This window comes from Cheilinus undulatus, linkage group 15, assembly GCF_018320785.1.
Source record: "Cheilinus undulatus linkage group 15, ASM1832078v1, whole genome shotgun sequence".
In the NCBI taxonomy this organism is placed as follows: Eukaryota; Metazoa; Chordata; class Actinopteri; order Labriformes; family Labridae; genus Cheilinus; species Cheilinus undulatus.
Genome location: NC_054879.1, coordinates 7,191,091 through 7,207,687, shown reverse-complemented (window position 1 = coordinate 7,207,687; position 16,597 = coordinate 7,191,091). Strand labels below are relative to the sequence as shown.

General features: G+C 38.6%; 1 pseudogene; it reads right to left on the bottom strand.

The window, feature by feature from the left end:
- LOC121522591 overlaps positions 1-13,342 on the bottom strand; it is a 34,651-nt pseudogene extending 21,309 nt beyond the window's left edge.
- Positions 13,343-16,597: the final 3,255 nt, after the last annotated feature.

Below are 16,597 nucleotides of genomic sequence, written 5' to 3'. Positions count from 1 at the left end.
TACTAAGTGTATGAATTTAAATCACTGTAGCATCAGGCTGCAACTTAAGACTGAAAAAAGTAAAGGGGGTCTGAATAATCTACTTTCTGAATGCACTGTAAACAGGCTAGTTAATTAGCAAAGATGAGAAATTATTCTTCATTTAACTATTGATTTTGAAAGTTTTGCTGGGACCTAAAGTAGCAACTTTATCTCATAGTTTAAGAAATGCAAATGAGCTGTAATTAGGATTTCTTTCAGTCCAAGTACTGTACATAGTCCTCCATGTCCTTCAGTTTTGAGGCAGAGTGAGGTTTCACAGTATTCCCTCTTGATTTGCTGGCATAACCATGGTGTAAGTGAATGTAGAGATTCTAAAAAAAAAATCAGTCCTCAAGTTCCACATACTGCTTGGCATGTGAGGCACACTATAGAGCAAATCCCTCCCTTTCTAGTCAGTCTGTGCCATTCCACTTGACTTGTTCCAGTCAATCTCTGGCAAAGATGTAGAGATTGCAAAAAACGATGGACCTTTCATCCATCCATTTTCTATATCACTTATCCTACTGGGGGTCACGGAAACTTCTCTCCCCAGTCTTTTCCAATGCCAGCATTCATTTTCAGTGCCAAACCATTGTAATCTGGCGCTTTCCTCAGAACAGTTGGGGTATTTTGTCACCCCAAAGTGCTTGACCTTCTACAGGGCAGAACTGCACTTCTCAGGGTTCTGTCACATTGTCAAAATGGATATAAGGCAGGTCAAAGGTATTTAAGTAGTGGCACCAGTATCATTCAACTCACTTGTAATTAGTCCAAGATGCTTGTAGTACTTTCCGAATCTGTAAAAAGCCAATGATGTCTGTGTAGATCAACTTTGCATCCACTTTTGGATGACGAGCTGGGCAGTTGCTTTTCACCCCCAAAAAGCTGCAGAGAAATAAAGACATATGATGCAAGAAAGACAAAGAAAACAATAGGTAATCAGAAATTCTAGGATAATGAGAATTGTTCAAATCAACCAGTATGGTTTCACTTTTATTTTTCACTCTAAAGAGGACAGTGTTTGTTTTTCTTATCTGATTCAGTTTTCTGATAAGTCAGATATTATTGGTTCACCATCAGGAAACACCAGTAATCCTGGAGGACATCAGCCAGTGACTAAAGGCCGTTTTATTGTGTGCACTCACCCTTTGACGTCAGACAGCGAGGCCGACAGGTGAAGGTGGTGTCCCAGGATGTGGAGGGTTGAGATGAGGTCACTCCACTGCACCAGTTCTCCAAGGGGGCCCCCACTGAAAGCAGTGTCTGTTATTTTAAGGTTAGATTCATCTGTCACCACACCAGGATGCACCAGTATCTGTAAGGACAGGGTGGAGATGATGTCTTTGCTTTTCAAATGTCAAGCAAACATATTTAGGGGACTGATGACAGTACTGTTGTATGACAATTAAAAGTACAGTGTGTATTATTTAGTAGTAGAGCCAGACTTGGTTAAAATGAAAAATAATATTTATGCTTAGATTGATTGATTGTGGCATCTAGTATTAGCTGATCTTATACAGATTTATACAGACTAAAGATCTCAGATGCCCCCTCCCCCAAAAAGCATGACAGTTATATTCATGGAATAACTACATTTCGCAAATAAAACAGATTCCAAATAACATAAGATACTTAAAATCCCTAACCCATTACTATTTGCCTCCACAAGTCAACCGTGCAGATTGATGATCAGCAAGAAGACAGCACTTCACCAGGGTTGTCAAGTGGGAACACTCATTTGTCCGGGTTTCATTCAGTTAGTCCCACAAAACCTCAAAAGGCCTGAACAGTTATCTCCAGCATCCCAGAGCCACCCCCCTCCATGCTAGCTCCCACCACCCAGCATGCCAACATGCAGACATCATTATCTTATCTATCCTATCTATTATCTAAACAGCAATGCTACCTTCAACAGACCCAGGCTCTGTACATGCAAGCTCCAGGTAGTGACAGTGCTGACACTATACATCACTCATATCGCAACTACAGAGACACAATACCTCCAGATAAAAACATTACTCCTGAAACTGCCAAAAGTACACAAGAGAAGATGAGAAACATTGGAAAAGAGAGAGTGAGAGAGTTTAGCAATAGGTTGGTGGAGGCCCACCCTACTCATAAACTCTACAGGGTCACAGGTTCTAATCCGGGATTGAATTATGTAAAGAAATGTTTTGGAAGTAGCTATGATGGCTCTCTTTAGCTGTTAGCTTTAACTAAAAATAATATAGCAATGCTAGCTACAAAATCAACGTTACCTGAAAGCCAATGAAGCTACATTAGTCTTAGCTTTAGCAAACGTAGTTAAGTGAACTTAACTATGTAGATAAGGCAGCTAAGTAGCTAAAGCTTCAAGAATATCATGAGCCAAAGTAGCTTTGTTGGCTTAGAATGTAGCAATGGTAGCTATTAAGCTTTGTTATCTATGTAGCTTATGTATTGTGTAGTAAATTAACTTTAGATTTAGTAATTTTAGATATTTAGCTATGTTATCTACAAAACTCATCACATTGATTGGACTCCAGGTTGGCTGACTCCTGGCTCCAAATAACTCTTGGAGAAGTCATTAGCCTAGGGCTTCACATACTTTTTCCACCCTGCACTGTGAATGTTTACATGTTTTGTTCAATAAAAACATAAAAACATATCATTTTTTGTGCAGTATTAGTTTAAGCAGGCTGTGTTTGTCTATTGTTGTGAATTAGATGAAGATCGGAGTACATTTGATGACCAATTTATGCAGAAATCCAAGAAATCTCAAAGGGTTCACAAACTTTTTCTAGCGACTGTACATGGCTACGGTTTCTAAGTAGCTTATGTGATTAAATTAGCTTTATTAGCTTCATATTAAGCAACACAAACTGAGTATATATGTTATCTACATAGTCATGTTATCAATATAGATTATTCAGCGAATATAGTTTAGTTAATTTCAAATTTAGCAGCTTTAGCTACGTAGCAATGTTATCTATGTAGTTTACATATCAAGTGTAGTTTCATTACCTTTATATAAGCAACGTTTGCTATGTAGCTATGTTATCTATGTAGCTCACGTATCTTGTGTAGTTTCATTAGCTTTATATTTAGCAACATTAGCTATCTACATAGCTTGCATAGCCAGTGTAGTTTCATTAGTTTTTGATTAGCAATGTTAGCTACATAGCTACATTATCTACATAGCTAGAGTAGCTTTTTTAGCTTCAGATTTAGCAACATAAGCTAAGTAGCTATGTTATCTAAGTAGCCATGTTTTTAACATAGATTAGTCAGCTAATATAGTTTTGTTGTTTACTCTGCTTTATTATATGTTGTTTGATTATGTTTTATGTTGTTTAATTAGGTTTTTGACTTTTAATTTTTTGTATCCTAAACCTTACCTTAACCCTAACTGGAATTTTAATCAGATTTTATTGTGAAAGTTATAGCATGTTTTCCACTCTGACGGCAGCATCTCACGGTAGATCTGCAAGGGTGGGCTGTCTGAGAACTACGGTATGCAGCTGGACTGTCTTGTCATCATGTGGCTCCTCTGAGGAAGATTGTAGGAAGTTAACAGTTGATGTCAAGGCAATAAAACTTTATCTGTATGTCATTAAGAAAACACAGGGAATTACCCATAAGGTTTGTTTTAAATAGTCGTCTGTCTATTCTAGGAAATACAGCAATTCCTATTCTAGGAAATCGTGTTTTTTAACATTATCAGCAGTTCTGAACCAGGAGATTGGTCTCTTGAAATGACACTGTTGTTGATATCAGACATCCCAACCCTCATTTTGACCGGTCAGTGATGGAGAAGTAAAAATGATGAATGCAGTGCTGTTTCAAAAGTTCAACTTTTTTCAACTAAGAGAGCAGCAAAACACATTTGGCATTTAGGACAATGAGCACTTATACCACATGAGTTTTGCGTTGGAAATAAGTACTGTATGCACACATTACAACAGCTGTGGACACAAGCCCAAAGTTCCATCAAAAGCCTTTCATGCATTTTATAAGGGCTGCATCTGAGGACTCATCTGCAATACAAACAAACCTCAGTACCCTTCTCATATAATAGAGGCTCGACCTTCCTCTTACCCCTCAACCCCTAATCTTGTCTAAAATCAAACAAGCTCAGAGAAACATGTTACTTTGTGGTTTGAATAAAGAAAATGCATTGATTGATAGAATTTATGCGGTTTACTATGTGTTTTTTTTTATGTTTTGTTTTGCTTTTGTGGTAGGCAGCCGGCTCTTAAAGCACACAAGTCTAACTCTACAGTCCAATCTTCATGTCTCATAGTAATACTGCTCACATCTTCATGACAAAAACAGCATGGTTAAAATCATCGCTACAGTCTTATTATATGTAATCTTCATTAACTGCAATCAATCCTGACGCCCACTGACAAAAACAGTATTTCTAAGGAAGCAAAGCAGCATTTTTTCACAGGTGTAGTGTTAACTGTTCCAGTTAAAAACAATAGTGAGATTTACATTACCTGTTTAGCTTTCCGCCCTGTTAGGTTGTATTTGGCTGAAAGGGAGCGCCCAGCCTCAACCCAGATCTTCTCCATACTACGAATCCGTTGGTGAATCCATCGGTACTGAGTCCTGCTTTCCAGAGCTGGATAAAGACCAAGAAGACTGTCCCGTACCACTGCATCTTCAGAGGCAACCTGGAAATCAAGCAAACATCAGGTTTCTCTAATAACACTTAGGGATTTTTGTTACTCTCTGTAACCTTTTCTCAACAGTTCTAGCACTTTTAGCATCAGTGCATTAAAGCTTTGTGACTGTGGCCCGTTTCACCAGGTCAGGTATGGGAGCATAATCACTTCTTCAGAAGGGGGATTTCAGAGGCAAAAGGGGAAACATCTCAACCGTGCCACACACCAATCGCACCCTGCATAGGATGCTACTTGTTCCACACAGGTTTGGCCTCACTGAGCGAGTGGGTAACTTCATTCATGGTGCAGAAAAATGTGCAAAATAATTTTAACAGTGATAACTGCATAACAAGCAACACCAGAACACATTCAAACAGTTTCCTTCAACTCTTAGTCCAAAAACATAATGCCCAAGGGTATGCTGGGAAAACTCTGCGGGTCAAGTAAGGAATGATTATCATATAATTTGCCTACAATGATGAAAAATACTTCGGTGATTGAGCTTACTCGGAACAAAAAAATCTGCTAATTTATCTCTGAAAAATAGAGCTAAAAAGCTATTTCAAATTTCCAAGGTAAGTTGAACTGTTTGGTCTTGCATTGTGTAGACCTGAGTTTCCGTTAACCAGCATTTGCCAGTTTTTGACCTGTTTCACAGTCAGAAATCTGGCAGATAAAAAAATTAACAGTCAAAATGTCTGACTGAAATATATGTCAATACTCAAATGAGTAAATAGTGAGCACATATCGTGTTACCTGGAAGATATGTCAAAAGAATTCTTTAATATGAACTGAAAGTCAATTCACTACACTTGTTTTTCATGCAGCGCTGGGGTTGTTTATTTACGTCAGGCAGCAAGCACATGGCTAATTAGTCCAATGAGATCAACACACATGATGTCAAACAAAATCTGTCTCCGGGGGACGTACCAGCGACTAAAACTACACGGGGAAATTTTGGCCAGCACACTCTCGAAAAGAAATTTCAAAAACTCGATGAGGGATTCCTGGTTAAAGGCAACACACAAAAAAGTCTAGCAGAAACCCTGGTGTAGTGATGAAACTCATATAACAATGGTCTGCAATTATGTGAGCTCAACAAACAACAAAAACATGTAAAACAATAAGGATCTTAGATGTGCTATTCTTCTGTTCCAAGAACAGAAAGTAAACCTGTAAAACCGGTCTACCAGGATTAGGCACTACTGACCAGAAAACATTGAAAATTAACACACTGCTAATTAACCCTTTCCTAGCATTAGGATGCTGCTGTAGACCTGGGAACTTTACCCTTAAAAAGACCAATCAGATCAGTTTCTCCTCTGCCACTGCTGTTTAAAGAGCGGGCACAGTGAAACTGGCTGCTACTGCAGGAGATGGATAACAGTGAAGGTGTACTGAGTGTACCCACAGTCTATCTGTTACCCTGAGAATGAAGAAAGATCCAAACCTTGGTCTTACGTAGTAAGATGGATTGGTGGCAACCTGTGGCGTTGTTCCAAAAGTTAAACTGTCTGTGACTGAGAGAGCTGAGAGTTTCAGAGACAGCTGAGGGCCTTTTTCAGCGCTCACTGTGTAGAATGCCTAAAAAGTTCTACTACATCAGGTTTTTATAAAAAACAAGGTTGGGGCTGGGCACATACCTCCAAATAAACATTCATCTGTATAATTTCACTAAGTGTTTACCTGAGGGTTTTTCTCAGGAGCTGCTGGTTTGACGCGGCCTTGGAGTAGAGGACACCAGGACTCTATCTTAACACGACACAGAGAGAAAGAAAGAGAAAAAAGCTGTTATAGCAGCAAAAACACTTCCATTCCTGTTCATTTCAAACAAGAAGTCTTTGCTGGGGCATGAAGTCAAGCCTGCCCACAGGATCGGCCGGGCCCCTGAAAACCCAGAGAATGGGCCTCTCCAGTTAAGATTTACTGATGACATCAGTGCATGTGTGTTGGACCAGTAGCATTGGTGAGAGCATCCTGGCTAACAGTTAATTCATTTTTAAACTCAAAAGTGTGTCAAGCTATAATTGGGTTCTGATGTTCAACTTATTTATGTCTCCTTAACCGTTTTGATCACTGTTTTACCCATTTTTGGCACTTTTGTATCAATTTTTTTGCACTTTTTTTTAATTTATTACCAATTTCAAGACTCCAAACCATTTTTACAATTAGCACACTTTTCCTGCTGTTATCCCATTTTTTCACTTTACCATTTTTTTTTGCCTCTCTTTGCCTCAGCAACCCATTTAATCAATTTTCGCCACTTTATGTCAATTTCTGTGACTTTTTAACTGTTTTTCACCCCCCCCCCCCAACACACACACTTTCACAGCACATTCCTGTGGCTATCTTATTTGTGTCTCTTTTAGCCCATTTTGACCCTTTATTGCCACTCTTACCCATTTTCCCTCTTTTTTTCACCAATTTCACCCCTTTTGTTTTTCTTGCCAATTTTTGCAACTTTTAACCCATTTTTCAGCCATCTGTATCTGCTTCTCATCTTTTTTTCCTGCCTGTTTTTGCTACTTGTAACCCATTTTTGCCACTTTTTAATCAATTTTTGCCAATCAATTAATTATTTTCCCTTGAAGTTATTGCTGCTCCTTCTTCTTTATTCTTTAATGTGTTTGCGCACATCATGCTTAGCTGAAACTGACATTACTTTCCAAATAGTTGAATTCAACGTTATCATTCACAGTGCTAACATTGCCAATAAAAGTAATTCTGTTTTATGAAAAGGGGTTTTCATTTTGAAAAGGCCAGACTGTACTACAGCATAAATAAACAAATATCTTTAAAATAAGTTTTTGCTCTGATAAGAGTGATTATTATTCAGGTTAAATATAAAATATAGTTATAACAGATTAAGTCTACAATGGACCATGATTTTAAGGGAAGAACTTTCATGAGCCCCTATTTGGCTGGGCCCTAGAAAGCTCTCCCCTTTATCCCCCCTTGCATGTAGTAATGGTGGTGATATGAGAGCTTGTAGAGGCAAAGTGGTACCTCGCTCAGGTAGATGAGGAAAGAGCAAAGGGTCCCATTAACTCCATAGCTGGCATAACACGGGTCAGTTTTCCAGCTTGTCTTCATCCACTGGAGAAACAAGTCAGGACATAAAAAATGTTCACAAACAAGATCAGAAAGTATCTCAAAGTCAGCACAGAAGTCAGATAATGCAGGGATCAACAATTAGTTTGACATTACACATTATGATTTTTCTAATCACTTATACCGAAGTCATGTATATGAACGTTAACCTTAAAAATAACTACTAAAACTTCATTACCTTCAATTTGCCAAGACAATTTGGAAATCCATCCAATGGTGGGAGTGGGCAATTTTTATCCTCTAAGCTCTGATCATCTAATGACACAAAAACAGCAACAGTCATATTGGTAATGCTTATATGCTGTTTTCTTTGAAATCTATAAACAATGAAAAGTAATTGATTTAGCCATAGATATAAGTCCTTAAAAACTAAAATAAAATCATTCCCTAAATTGACTTGATTTTCTTCTGAATTCTGCCTGAAGTACAGCACCTTTAAAAAGTATTCACCCCCTTGGATGTTTTACCTTTTTAATGTCAAAGTGAAAATAGGTTTTACGTAATGTCACTTGAATAAAAATATGTGGTGTGAAATAAGTGACTGCATAAATATCCATCCTCTTCAAACCAGTGTTTAGTAGAGTCACCTTTGGCTGCAATCACAGCACTGAGTCTGTGTGGATAGGTCTCAGTCAGGCTTGCACATCTGGACACTCACAATTTTACTCCATTCTTCTTTGCAAAGCTGCTCAAGCTGCGCCAGTTTGCACAGGGATCGTTCACATTGACATCATTTCCCTCGTTGTCTTTACACCATTTCTGTGTAGCTTTCGCTTTATGCTTCAGCTCATTGCTCTTGCTGTAAAATAAATCTTCTCCCAAGCCAAAGTCTCTTGTAGACTGAATAAGATTGTCCTATATTTTTCCACATTTATTCTACCCTCTACCTTTACAAGCCTACCAGGTCCAGCTGCTGAGAAGCATCCCCACAGCATGATGCTGCCACCACTGTGCTTCACAGTGGGGATGGTGTGTTTGTGGTCATGTGTAGTGTTTAGCATCTTGTCTGGTAGCCAGAAAGCATTATTTTAGTCTCATAAGACCAAAAACTTTCCTCCACTTGACCATGGAGTCTCCCATGAGCCTTTTGGTGAGCTCTCGTCAAGATTTAATGTTTTTAACAGCTCTTTGCCTCGCTCCCATCAAGCTTTGATGTGCAGTGCCTTGGAAGTTTTTTTTGTATCTATGCCCTGACTTAGACTTTTCAATAACCTTTCCTCTGGGTTGCTTGGGGTGTTCTTTTGTCTTTGTGGTGTAATGGTAGCCAGGAATACTGAGTAGCTAGTGACTGGACCTTCCAGACACAGACAGTCACTGTAAAGGGGGTGGATATTTATACACAGGCATCAAACACTACTTTAATAGTAAATGATAAAGAATTTTTTTTCATGAAAAGTCTTCAAATGTTTTAACACAACCTTGTGATCCTTAAGTATGAAAAATAATGACTAAAAAAAAATCTACCCCTTTCTTAATGCGTGACCATGTTGTTCTCTTCACTATTCTCTTGAAAGCCTTGAAAAGAAGTCTGTTGAATGGTGATCAGATAGTTCCAGGAAGTGTTTGAAAATTTTAGAAGACAGAAGCATTAATGCATTTTCTTTCATGACAACATTTCAAATCCTTTGAATAAGCAAACTAAAGCCCACTGTACACCCAGCATTTGCATGCACCCTGGCTCCTTTGCATGAGCCCTCTTGCTGTGATCAGATATCCCAGGATGTGTATGAATGCCAACAGGAACATGGACACATGAATGGTGACTATGTTGATCTCTCATCAAAGGATGGATTAAAGATCAACCATAAAACTCCTCCCCAGCCAGCAAACAGAGACCAAATGCACACACAGTACTGATGCAAATATTTGAGCATCTTTGGAGTTTGAACTTGTTGAACTTCTTCTTCAGTCATGGGACCAGAGTGTAGAGGACAAAAAAGAAGAAAGAAAGCAGTGCCACTATTGAATACTGCAGCCTGGGCTTTAAAGTTTTCCAACTCTTCAAAACAACGCATGTTAACATCACCTGACAACAGCAGAAAAACAAAAACATACAGATAAACAGCAGGTTTTGGGTGCGTTCAACCCTGATACAGCATCCGGGCGACTATTTCAGTCAATTACACAGTCAAGACTTTCCAGAATTTTCCTTTGGTGATGTTTACTGGTTTTTAGGGGCCAATTCTCCACCTTACACAGCCGCCTGGGTGACAGTCTACCAAAGTTTCGGCAGCTTTGTGTTTTAATGTGACTGGGTCATCAAAGTATAGCACAAGTTAGAGCTTAAATTTGCCAGTTTGTGTTATCCAGTGGAGATTCAGGATTAGAGCTTGGATCGGCCCAAAAAAATCCTAGCCTGAACCTTCTCTCTGAGCCCATCCTACTGGTTTTTATGGGCCAGAGCACAATTCAGACATGACACTTTAATAGGTTTGCTGTTCTATTCAAGTTTAGACTACACTTCTGGGTTGTTTTAATGAAAGAAACTTGTTCAGTTAACATCCTAATAAGCACAGATATATGTGGCCTGTTCATTATACAAGTATTATACAGAGCAGCCAAACACCAGTCTCCACTGGTTCAAAGTTTGTTTTTTCCCTGTAATTTGATCCTAAAAGGTTAAACCTACACATAATCTAGATTCATTATCAAGAAAATGAAGCAAATTCTGGAGGAGTTTTGTTTTAATCATGGGGATTAAAGCCGACAGCTCACAAAAATCAGAAATCCAATATCTCAAAATATTAGGATAATTTGGAACACAAAACTGCAATCACAGGGAAGCTTTATGGAGATTCTGATTTCATTTTCCAGCAGGGCTTGGCACCTGCTCACAGGTCAATCAAAACTACCAGAAACCTGTTTGTTGACCCTGGTATTATAGCACTTGATTAGCCAGCCAACTGGTGTATTGCCAAGAGGAAGATGAGAGACACCAGTCTCAGCAACACAGACAAGCTGAAGGCTGCTATCAAAGCAACCTGGGCTTAACACCTCAGCAGTGCCACGGACTGATTAGCCCCATGCCACATCACAGAAGCAGGCATTCCTGCAAAAGGAGATTCACCCAATAACTGAGTGCATAAATGAACAAAATTTTCCAGGTCAGCATTTCTGTGTCATAAATCCTTTTTTAATTGGTGCTTTGAAATAAACACCAACTAAAAATAAGTAATCTTTGCGATTGCCATAATCATCAAAATTAAAACATAAAAAGTCTTTTCATTTTTGTGTGATGAATCGAGAATATGTGGAAGTTTCGCTTTTTAAATTAAATTAAGGGAAAACTTTTTCATGATATTCTAATTTATTTAGAGTCTGAGAGTTTGTGAACAGAGGGGTATAGTCTGAACTCTCGACTCACTTTATTGGTGAACTGAGTTGCATTAGAACCAACAGCATAATGGGTAGGCTGTATGTGACTAAAAGTATGACTAAAAATGTTCGTCGAGAGACTTTTTTCCATGACCAAAACTAGACTAAGACTAACAAAAATAGATCTGTGATGACTAAAACTGCCAAAAACTAAGTTTAGTTTTCGTCCATAATATTTCTCCACTGTGGGTAAATCTGTCAAAAAACAATTAATCTGTAGCTATTCTGCCTCTCAGCTGTAGAAAGCAGGGTGCACAGAACACACCACCATGATTTGGTACCTGATTTAGGCTAGAAAATAAATGCTTGGACTAAAAATAAAGACTAAAATGTGAGGACATTTAATGGACTAAAACTAGACTAAAATGCGTTGAGCTTTCGTTGACTAACACTAGACTAAAACTAAAAGAATAGAAAATGACTAAAATGTGACTAATACTAAAATGCATTTTATTTAAAGACTAAAATTAAAAATAGCTGCCAAAATTAACACAGGCACACACTTGTCCAATCTGTTAAACCTACAGTTGCAATCACAATTATTCAACCCCCAATGCAGGTCTGTTTTATTGTGAAAATTCACAGACTTTCTGCTGTTTCCAATGAACAAATCAAACAAAAGCAATTGAAATAGCTCAACAAAACTAATGCTTCAAGCGAACGTCATACCGTCTGTGAGAAAACTGAAGCTTGGGCTTCATTGAACGGTCCAACAGGACAATGATCCTAAGCATACCTCAGATTCCACCAAGGCTTGGTTGCAGAAGAAGTCCTGGAAGATTCTACAATGCCCATCCCAGCCACTGGACTTGGACCGCACAGAAAATCTCTAGTGGGATTTGAAGACCCAAGAATATTACTGAGCTAGAGACCGTTGCACATGAGGAATGGGCTAAGATTTAACAGGAATGCTGCCAGAAGCTGGTGTCTGGCTATGCATCTCATTTGCAGCAGGATATAGAAGCAAAAGGGTGCTCTAAGTACTGAAGATGCTTGCCATGAGGTAGCTGAATCATTTTGAGAAAGAAGTTACAAGTTGCATTAGTTGTGTTGAGCTATTTTAATTGCTTTTGTTTGATTTGTTCATTGCAAAAAGCAGAAAGTCTGTACATTTTTACAACAAACCTGGTTTGGATTGGGGATTGCACAGTTTTGATTGCAACAGTGTGTCCCCTCAGCTGCAGCAGTGTGAGTGGTGTCGGATACAGGCTCTGCAGCTAAACAGAGGGAACAGTCCACTACTGCATGCCTCCTTTGATACAGTGATTGCAGACCAACGCCTCCCACTAAAAGAATAATCAAATTTTAAACTTCCTGACCATGAAGTTATGGTAGCTGGACAGCAGCTTTATTTCTGCCACTATCCCAGCAGTATTTACCATCATGCCTTGTTGTTCAAAGCTTTAAAGAGTGGGAACTGATGTTTGACTACTCTTACACATGATGGACAGACAAGAGGGTCACAACCAGTTAATATAAAACACAGAGCAGTTAATATTTGAAGGCATTTGTGCAAAATTCTGTAATTTGTTTAAAAAATGTGCAAAGGATTTATGACAGAGTTGATTTTTCCTTGTGATGGCTACAGACAGCTCTCTATGAAGGGAGTAGTGAATAAGTTTGGGATTTTAGACAGAAAGAAAGAAACTTTACCAGATTTAGCCGGCTGAGCTTTCTTCTCCTCCTTCTGTGCCTGCAGCCTCAGGATTTCCTCCAGTTTCTCCACTTCCTGCTGTAGTCGAAGTTTGTCAGCTCGAAGCTCCTTGATCATCTCCTCCCTTACTCGGCCGTTCTCTTTCTCTGCATCCAGTTTTATCTGGATAGCACTGAATTCGTCCTTGTAGTTCTTGGTTGGAGGAGGAGGTGAAGAGACTGAGAGAAGGTGAGGATTTTAATTTTAAAATGATTCCTCTGTTTTCATCTGAAAACACCTCTTAAAACAATCAGCCATGTCACACAAATTTCATTGACAGCTCTATGAAACTGTACAAGGACATTCTAATTCAGCAGAGTGCCACTTCATTAAATATGCATGTTTGAATCCAGTTTTGAAACAATGTCAGGTTAGAGCTGTGGCATTTGTAGCATAGAAAATATCATGCCAGGGGCGATCACTCACATTGCTCAAAATCAGACGGTTTAATGATGCTCAGGAGATCATCCACAAACTTGTAAACTCTTCTCATTATATCTAGGAGTGAGAAAGGAGGTGTAAACAAAGTTTATGAGGAGAGAAGATAAACAAAGTACACCCTTAAAGCAGATTAGTGTTATTAGAGCACTGAGCAAATTCACAGCAGCTTACATATCATTAAACTGTCACCAATTTACTGAGCCTCCTCCACAGTGTTTAGATACCCTCATACAACCTGCAAGAGTTTAATATATGCACATAAAAATAAGTAAACAGTGTGCTATTTATTAGAGGTGCATTATGAAAATCTACAAGAACCGCCCAGGATAAAGAACACATATGCAACACTTGCATCATTTTCTGCAGGCTGTGTGGAGAGAAAGACTGACACTTGCTAAGATTAGTGTCTGAAAAGAAAAGACAAAAAGGTATTTGTTTGACCGCTGACTCCCTCAACAATAACTGCTGCTGTCTTCTCACCTTTATGCCTGCTTGTCTCCATTGAAGCTCTGCCATCCGGCATCAGCATGTTCAGGTCCCTTTCACCGACGCCTCTCTGGTCAGCATTGCTCTTAAATAAGTCGGTACAACAAAGAAATTAAAAACCTGGTAATGATCTGTCAATAAACTGAGCACATAAAATTTGCTTTTATCATCAGAAAGAAAGAAAAAGATGGTGACAAGGTTGTGACATAAAACTTCAGTGAAAGCCCATCCCAATCTAAGGCCCAGTCCTGTGTTGACAAACGTGGACAAATGGCAAAAGCTGGGTATTTGGTTTCTCTAAAAGGTGTATTAGGGCGACTCCAAAAAATGGATCCATTCATTTCTGAGAAATAACATTAACATTTGTTGATAGTTTTTAAAATGATGATTAAAAAACTGAAACATGCAAGTGTAAAAGTTAGAAATTATGACTCAAAAACTTAAAGCTCGTAAAGTTCATACATTTGTGACATCATGAAGTCATACATTTGTGAGAATCAAAACTCAAACCACTGGATGGATCTGAGTTGTCAGGGAGGTGTTTCTTCAGCTTACTAGCCCAAGTCAGACTTCTAATGCCACACTTGTTCTTTTCTGTCTGATTTTGGTCATTTATATGACCAACAGACAACAAACAAGTGTTGCTGTTAACATGGCTAACTGGTCCGTCTACATGCTAACACATGCAAATCTTTCTTTTAGTCACATTGCGAGGGCATGCAAGGCTAGTTTCATGGCTTGAAGCATGCAAGGCTGCAACTTCTGTTGGATATTGGCCAAAACATTTCCATGACTAACCTGCATTAAGTCTGACTGAAATCACTAGGGATGCACAGTAATGACCATTACCGATAAAATAACTGGATGATATTGCATATATTTATATATTTTTATTATTCTGATAATAAAATATAAAAGGATAAAATCCACCAATAATCCAGCGATGGTGTTTTTCTCACAAGACTACACATTCCATGCGTTGTCTTTTTCTGTCATTTTTTTCATCTTTGTTCTTCATCAGTTCTTGTCATTTTTTGTCATTTTTCTTCAGTGTTTTTTTTTCTGCAATTTTTGGTCTCCTTTTCTTTGTTATAAAAAAAAATATTCATCAAGTTTTTTGTCATTTTTTGTTTTTTTTTTTCATCATTTTTTAAAATAATTTCTTTGTATTTTTTAAGCTAATTTTTCTTCTTTTTTTCCAACATTTTTTCATCTTTTTTTAAAATTATTTTTTCGTCAATTTCTTATCATTTTTTTTCTTTTTTTTAAGAAGGCTAACATGAAATTGTTTGTAAAACATGCACCACAAACATCCTGAAAAGTGGAAAGAATCCTCAAGTTTGAACACAGCAGATCCTATTAGTCACTTAAGATTCTTCATTCTAATAAAGACTGCTAGTATGAAGCGACAGTAGCTGCTAGCATTGATTGCTAGTGTTAGGACCAAGCCGAAGGCTAATACCAGGCAGAGCGCTGCTTCAGCAGGCATTTAAAACTGCAGAAAGTTTAACAGAGAACCAAAAGGCAGATCTATGAATAACAAAATCAGTCTGACAGTCTCTTGATCCTTCTTAAACTACAAACTACAGTTACCACTGGCCCTTGCGTATCCATCATTTTTTGCCCTCCACTTGCTGCCGTGATCTAACAGCGCACAAATGGTGGATGCTACACGTGGTGAGGGAGTCAACGGGAAAAACCCAAGCAACTGACATTTTGGAAATTGTGGAGGCTCCAGCGCCTTTAAATCTGACATTGAGAGGCGTTTTTGTCGAGAGATTAGGAAGGAGAGGTGATGGACTGATATAAACAATATGCAGACAATGCCAGACTGCAGTGACACACTTGATAGGAAATATCAGTCATACGCAGAGCCACTTGGCAAATCACTGCCCTGAAAATATTCACAAGCCAAAAGCATATATTTTTAAGTCTAATGCACACCTACAGCACTTTGTGCCATATTGTATTTGATGTTTAATAAATGGTAACGTCACTTTTTTCCCAAGACTTCATTTGTTGTTTTGTTTTTTTTTTTCTTCCTCAGTAAATTCTGTCCCATCACACTGCTTAGTTTAGCTTTAGCTTTAGCAAAATTGTCTTTCACAAATCCTGTCCCTGCACTATCAGTTCTCTAGGTCATCAAACAGCTGATTTTGCTGCTAACCCTCTACACCCCCCTTCTACTGGAAGAGTCCTAACAATCTGTCCTTTGTTCAGCTTCTGCTCATAAATCTGCATATCTCAGCTTTTTCCTGTCATCTGTTTCCTCCCAGGGAGCCATCAGTTCTATGAGTAAAAGCAGCGGAGTGCTGTTTGCACCACGCCCCAGCATTTGCTGACCCAGCTTTGTGATTGTACATGGCCTTCGGCTTCCAGGTCGAGTTGCTGTTGCTCCTAAACGCTTCCACTTTCTAATAATATCACTTGCAGTTGATTTTGGAATATGAACATGAACCATTTTAGTGCAAAGGTGACTCTTGTAGTCACAGAGATCTTCAGAATGACACATTTTGTTTCTCAAATGTATGCAAATGGAAACTGCAGGTCTAGGAGTTTGATTTTACACACCTGTGGCAACGGGTCTGATTAAAACACCTGAATTTAAAAATGAACAGGTGTGGCTAAATACTCCTCCTTTTAGTGTATGTTAAGACAGTTAAGATCTTACACACTGTATTTTTGTTTGCTGCATGTAAGAAGAAAACAAAGATACGCACCAGGATGAAATATGGAAAACCCAGACACCAGAGGATGCAGATTCCCAGGAGTACAAACACGGTCCTCCACCGAGTAGTTGTCAGTTTTCTCATGATTTTGG